Consider the following 6,957-nt stretch of genomic DNA (forward strand, 5'->3'; position numbering starts at 1 on the left):
ACAGTGGTTCATAACGAAAAGAATGAACTGGTTCCCACAAGAACAGTTACAGGGTGGCGTATGTGTATTGATTACAAAAGGCTCAATACAGCCACCAGGAAGGATCACTTTCCTTTACCATTCATAGATCAGATGCTAGAGAGACTAGCAGGTCATGAATATTACTACTTTTTGGATGGCTATTCAGGTTACAATCAAATTGCAGTAGATCCTCAGGACCAAGAGAAAACAGGTTTCACATGTCCTTCTGGAGTGTTTGCCTACAGAAGGACGCCTTTTGGTCTGTGCAATGCACCTGCAACCTTTCAGAGGTGCATGCTCTCTATCTTCTCTGATATGGTAGAGAAATTTTTGGAAGTCTTCATGGATGACTTTTCAGTATTTGGAGACTCATTCAGCTCCTGTCTTGACCATTTAGCACTTGTTCTGAAAAGATGCCAAGAGACCAACCTAGTTTTAAACTGGGAAAAATGTCACTTTATGGCGACTGAAGGAATTGTCCTTGGGCATAAAATTTCAAACAAGGGAATAGATGTGGATCAAGCTAAAGTGGAAGTAATTGAAAAATTACCACCACCTGCCAATGTTAAGGCAATCAGAAGCTTTCTGGGGCATGCAGGATTCTATAGGAGGTTTATAAAGGATTTTTCAAAAATTGCAAAACCTCTGAGCAATCTGCTAGCTGCTGACACGCCATTTGTGTTTGACACAGAGTGTCAGTAGGCGTTTGAAATCCTGAAAGCTAAGCTGGTCACAGCACCAGTTATTTCTGCACCAGACTGGACATTACCATTCGAACTAATGTGTGATGCCAGTGACCATGCCATTGGTGCAGTATTGGGACAGAGGCATAACAAGCTTTTGCATGTCATTTATTATGCTAGCCGTGTTTTAAATGATGCCCAGAAAAATTACACAACCACAGAAAAAGAATTGCTTGCAGTGGTTTATGCCATTGACAAGTTTAGATCATACTTAGTAGGATCAAAAGTGATTGTGTACACTGACCATGCTGCTCTTAAATATCTACTCAGAAAGCAGGATTCAAAACCCAGGCTCATAAGATGGGTGTTGCTTCTGCAAGAGTTTGATATAGAAATAAGAGACAGAAAAGGGACAGAGAACCAAGTGGCTGATCATCTGTCCCGGATAGAACCAGTAGAAGGGGCGCCCCCCCTCTATTGAGATCTCTGAAACCTTTCCGGATGAGCAACTATTTGCCATTCAGGAAATACCATAGTTTGCAGATATTGCAAACTATAAAGCTGTAAGATTCATACCCAAAGAGTACAGCAGGCAGCAAATAAAGAAATTAATTTCTGATGCAAAGTACTACTCATGGGATGAACTATATCTCTTTAAGAGATGTGCAGACGGAATAATCCGTAGATGTGTGCCCAAGGAAGAGGCACAGAAGATCTTATGGCATTGCCATGGGTCACAATATGGAGGCCATTTCCGAGATGAGCAAACAGCCACCAAGGTTCTCCAATGTGGCTTCTACTGGCCTACTCTCTAGAGACTCCCGAGAGTTTGTACGTAACTGTGACAGTTGCCAGAGAGCTGGTAACCTGCCTCATGGTTACGCCATGCCTCAACAAGGGATCTTGGAGATTGAGTTGTTTGATGTATGGGGTATTGACTTCATGGGGCCTTTCCCACCATCATACTCAAACACATATATTCTGGTGGCAGTAGACTATGTATCTAAATGGGTAGAGGCAATTGCAACACCTACTAATGATACTAAGACAGTGCTGAAGTTCCTCCAGAAACATATCTTCAGCAGGTTTGGTGTCCCTAGAGTACTAATCAGTGATGAGGGCACTCATTTCTGCAATAAACAGCCTTACTCTACTATGGTCTGATATGGAATTAGCCTCAAAGTAGCAACTCCATATCATCCACAGATAAATGGGCAAGTTGAAGTCTCTAATAGAGAACTAAAAAGAATCTTGGAACGCACTGTAATTACCCGTAGAAAGGATTGGGCAAAAAGTTTGAGTGATGCTCTGTGGGCATACAGAACAGCATTCAAGACTCCTATAGGAACCTCTCCATACCAGCTTGTGTATGGCAAGGCCTGTTATCTGCCCGTGGAACTGGAGCATAAGGCCTACTGGGTAACCAGATTCCTAAACCTGGATGCTAAGTTAGCTGGAGAGAAGAGATTACTCCAGTTAAATGAGCTAGAGGAATTCAGACTCAATGCTTTCGAAAATGCAAAAATTTACAAGGAGAAAGCAAAAAGGTGACATGATAAGAAACTGTCATCCAAAGTCTTTGAACCAGGACAAAAGGTTCTACTATTTAACTCTAAGCTCAGATTATTCTCCGGGAAACTGAAATTCCGGTGGAGGGGACCATATGTGAATACAAGTGTGTCACTGATGAGCGGATAATTTATACGCTTTTTGGCATTATTTTTAGTATGTTTTTAGTATATTTTAGTTAGTTTTTATTAGTTTTAAAAAAAAATCACATTTCTAGACTTTACTATGAGTTTGTGTGTTTTTCTGTGATTTCAGGTATTTTCTGACTGAAATTGAGGGACCTGAGCAAAAATCTGATTCAGAGGCTGAAAAAGGACTACAGATTTTGTTAGATTCTGACCTCCTTGCACTTGAAGTAGATTTTCTGGAGCTACAGAAGTCCAATTGGTGCACTCTCAATTGTGTTGGAAAGTAGACATCTTGGGTTTTCCAGCAACATATAATAGTCCATACTTTACCCAAGATTTGATGGCCTAAACCGGCATTCCAAGTTAGCTTAAGAATTTTGGTGTCAAAACGCCAGAACTGGCACAAAAGCTGGAGTTAAACGCCCAAACTGGCACAAAAGCTGGCGTTTAACTCCAAGAAAAGTCTCTACACATGAAAGCTTCAATGCTCAACCCAAGCACACACCAAGTGGGACCGAAAGAAGATTTCTGCATTAATTACCTATTTCTGTAACCCTAGGCTACTAGTTTTCTATAAATAGGACCTTTTGCTATTGTATTAGAAGACTTTTGATACACTTGATCAGATTTTGATAGACCTTTTCACGTTTGGGGGCTGGCCTCACGGCCATGCCTAGACCCTTTTGTTCTTATGTATTTTCAACGGTGGAGTTTCTACACACCATAGATTAAGGTGTGGAGCTCTGCTATTCTTCATGAATTAATGCAAAGTACTATTGTTTTTCTATTCAACTCAAGTCTATTTCTTCTCCAAGATATTCATTCGCACCCAAGAACATGATGAATGTGATGATTATGTGACACTCATCACCATTCTCACCTATAAACGCATGCCTGAAAACCACTTCCGTCTACATGCAAACAAGCTTGAATGTGTATCTCTTGGGTTTCTAATCTAAGATTAGAACCTTCGTGGTATAGGCTAGAATTATTGGCGGCCATTCCTGAGATCCGGAACGTCTAAACCTTGTCTGTGGTATTCTGAGTAGGATCTGGGAAGGAATGACTGTGACGAGCTTCAAACTCGCGAGTGTTGGGCGTGTGACAGACGCAAAAGGATCAATGGATCCTATTCCAACATGATCGAGAACCGACAGATGATTAGCCGTGCAGTGATAGCGTGCGTAGAACATTTTCACTGAGAGGACGGGAAGTAGCCATTGACAACGGTGATGCCCAACATAAAGCTTGCCATGGAAAGGAGTATGAATGATTGGAAGAAGGCAATAGGAAAGCAGAGGTTCAGGAGGAACAAAGCATCTTCATACGCTTATCTGAAATTCCTACCAATGAATTACATAAGTATATCTATCTCTATCTTTATTTTATGTTTTATTTATCTTTAATTATCAATCCTCCATAACCATTTGAATCTGTCTGACTGAGATTTACAAGATGACCATAGCTTGCTTCAAGCCGACAGTCTCCGTGGGATCGACCCTTACTCACGTAAGGTATTACTTGGACGACCCAGTGCACTTTATGGTTAGTTGTGCGGAATTGTGACAAAGTGTGATTCACATTTGAGTGCTCCAAGTCTTTGGCACCATTGTTGATGATCACAATTTCGTTCACCAAGTTTTTGGCGCCGTTACCGGGGATTGTTCGAGTTTGGTCAACTGACAGTTCATCTTGTTGCTTAGATTAGGTACTTTTCTTTTTATTTTTCATAATTTTTAAGAATGAATTCTAGAGTTTCAAGGTGATGTTCTTATCATCACAAAAGCTGATTGATTCTCATCAATTTAGCTGCTGAATGTAATATCCTGCTGAAGCTTGGCTAACCATGTCTAATCTTTTTAGACTGAAGCTTTAGACTAACATTGCATGATTCCTGGAATTCTTATTAAAAATTTTGAATCTCTTTATTTTCTTTTCCACTCAATTTTCGAAAAAAATCACAAAATTTTTTTATAAAATCATAAAAATAAAAAATATTTTATGTATCTTAGTGTCAATTTTTAAGTTTGGTGTCAATTGCATGTTTCTATTCTTCTTGCATTTTTCAAATATATGCATTATGTTCTTCATTGATCTTCAAGTTGTTCTTGATGATTTCCTAGCTCTGATCTTTAAATTCTCTTGTTTTGTGTGTTTTGTTAATTCTTACATGCATTTTCAAATTGTTATAGTCCTTAGTATACAAACTTCTAAGTTTGGTGTCTTGCATGCATTGTTTATTTGATCTTAGTTGCATTTTTTATTGTTTCTCATCATTAAAAATTCAAAAATATGTTCAAAATTGTGTTTTTCAAGTCAATAATACAGAGAATTGAAGACTCAATATTCAGCAGAGGAATTAAACAGAAAAAGATGGGCGTTCAAAACGCCCAGTGAAGAAGGAAAACTGGCGTTTAAACGCCAGCCAGGGTACCTGGCTGGGCGTTAAACGCCTAAAAGTGTAGCATTTTGGGCGTTAAACGCCAGAATGGATACCATTCTGGGCGTTTAACGCCAGGATGACATAAGAGGGAAGATTTTGTTTTTAATTCAAATTTTTTTTGAAGTTTTCATAAGTTTTCAAAATCAAATCTTTTTCAAATCATATCTTTTCAATCATATCTTTTCAAAATCAATTTCTTTTCAATTTTTTTATTTATTACTATTTTCAAAAATCCTTGCTACAATTAATAATTTAATTCAAAATTTTCTAGTTGTTACTTGCCTATTAAGAAAGGATTAAAAGTTTTAATTCTAGAATCATATCTTCTAATTTCTTGTTAGTCAAGTAATCAACTTTAATTTTAAAACTTTCTCTTTTTAATTTGATTTTGAATCATATCTTCTCAATCATATCTTTTCAATCACATCTTTTTCAAAATTAAGTTTCAATCATATCTTTTTGATTTCTAATTTCAAAATCTTTTTCAAAAATCACTTAATTTCTTTCCCAATCTTAATTTTCGAAAAACCTTTACCAAATTTTCAAAATTTCTTTTAATTATTTCAAAATCTTTTACTTTAATTTCGAAAATTCTTCCCCTCTTCTCACATCCTTCTATTTAAGGACTAACACTCCTCCACTATCAACAATTCGAACTCTATCCCTCTTGATAAGTTCGAATTCTTCTCTTTCTACCTCCTCCTTCTATTTTTCTTTTCCTCTGACACCTTAAGGAATCTCTATACTGTGACATAGAGGATTTTATACTTTCTTCTTCTCTCTTTCATATGAGCAGGAGTAAGGACAAAGACATTCTGGTTGAGGCTAATTCTGAACCCGAAAGGACCTTGAAGAGAAAGCTAAGAGAAGCTAAAGTACAACTCTCTATAGAGGATCTAACATAACTTTTCAAACAAGAAAAGACATGGCAGCCGAAAACAACAACAATGTCAACAATGCAAGGAAGGTGCTTAGTGACTTTACTGCACCTACTCCTGACTTCTATGGGAGAAGCATCTCAATCCCTGCCATTGGAGCAAACAACTTTGAGCTTAAACCTCAACTAGTTTCTCTAATGCAACAGAATTGCAAGTTTCATGGACTTCCATTGGAAGATCCTCATCACTTCTTAGCAGAATTCTTACAAATCTGTGACACTGTCAAGACCAATGGGGTTGATCCCGAGGTCTATAGACTTATGCTTTTTCCCTTTGCTGTAAGAGACAGAGCTAGAACATGGTTGGATTCACAACCTAAAGAAAGCCTGAGCTCTTAGGAAAAGCTAGTCAATGCCTTCTTGGCAAAGTTCTTTCCACCTCAAAAATTAAGTAAGCTTAGAGTGGAAGTCCAAACATTCAGACAGAAGGAAGGTGAATCCCTCTATGAAGCTTGGGAAAGATACAAGTAATTAATCAGAAGGTGCCCTTCTGACATGCTTTCAGAATGGAGCATCATAGGTATCTTCTATGATGGTCTGTCTGAACTGTCCAAGATGTCATTGGACAGCTCTGCTGGAGGATCTCTTCATCTGAAGAAGACGCCTGCAAAAGCTCAGGAACTCATTGAGATGGTTACAAATAACCAATTAATGTACACTTCTGAAAGGAACCCTGTGAATAATGGGACAAATCAGAAGAAAGGAGTTCTTGAGATTGATACCCTGAATGCCATACTGGCTCAGAATAAAATATTGACTCAGCAAGTCAATATGATTTCTCAAAGTCTGTCTGGAATGCAAGCTGCACCAGGCAGTACTAAGGAAGCTTCATCTGAAGAAGAAGCTTATGATCCTGAGAACCCAGCAATGGAAGAGGTGAATTACATGGGAGAACCCTATGGAAACACCTATAATCCTTCATGGAGGAATCATCCAAACCTCTCATGGAAGGATCAACAGAGGCCTCAACAAGGCTTCAACAACAATAATGGTGGAAGAAACAGGTTTAGCAATAGCAAGCCTTTTCCATCATCTTCTCAGCAACAGACAAAGAATTCTAAGCAGAGCCACTCTGACTTAGCAACCATTGTCTCTGATCTAATTAAAACCACTCAAAGATTCATGACTGAAACAAGGTCCTCCATTAGAAATTTGGAGGCACAAGTGGGTCAGCTG

The 6,957-nt window shown here is 38.4% G+C and overlaps 1 non-coding gene across 1 annotated transcript; it reads right to left on the reverse strand.

The window, feature by feature from the left end:
* Nucleotides 1-6,174: 6,174 nt before the first annotated feature.
* LOC112730825 (small nucleolar RNA R71) lies at nucleotides 6,175-6,282 on the reverse strand. Its single transcript, XR_003166632.1, has one exon. It is a non-coding gene; the product is annotated as a small nucleolar RNA R71 (small nucleolar RNA).
* Nucleotides 6,283-6,957: the final 675 nt, after the last annotated feature.

The sequence above is a fragment of the Arachis hypogaea genome, chromosome 12 (genome assembly GCF_003086295.3).
Source record: "Arachis hypogaea cultivar Tifrunner chromosome 12, arahy.Tifrunner.gnm2.J5K5, whole genome shotgun sequence".
Taxonomy (NCBI): domain Eukaryota; kingdom Viridiplantae; phylum Streptophyta; class Magnoliopsida; order Fabales; family Fabaceae; genus Arachis; species Arachis hypogaea.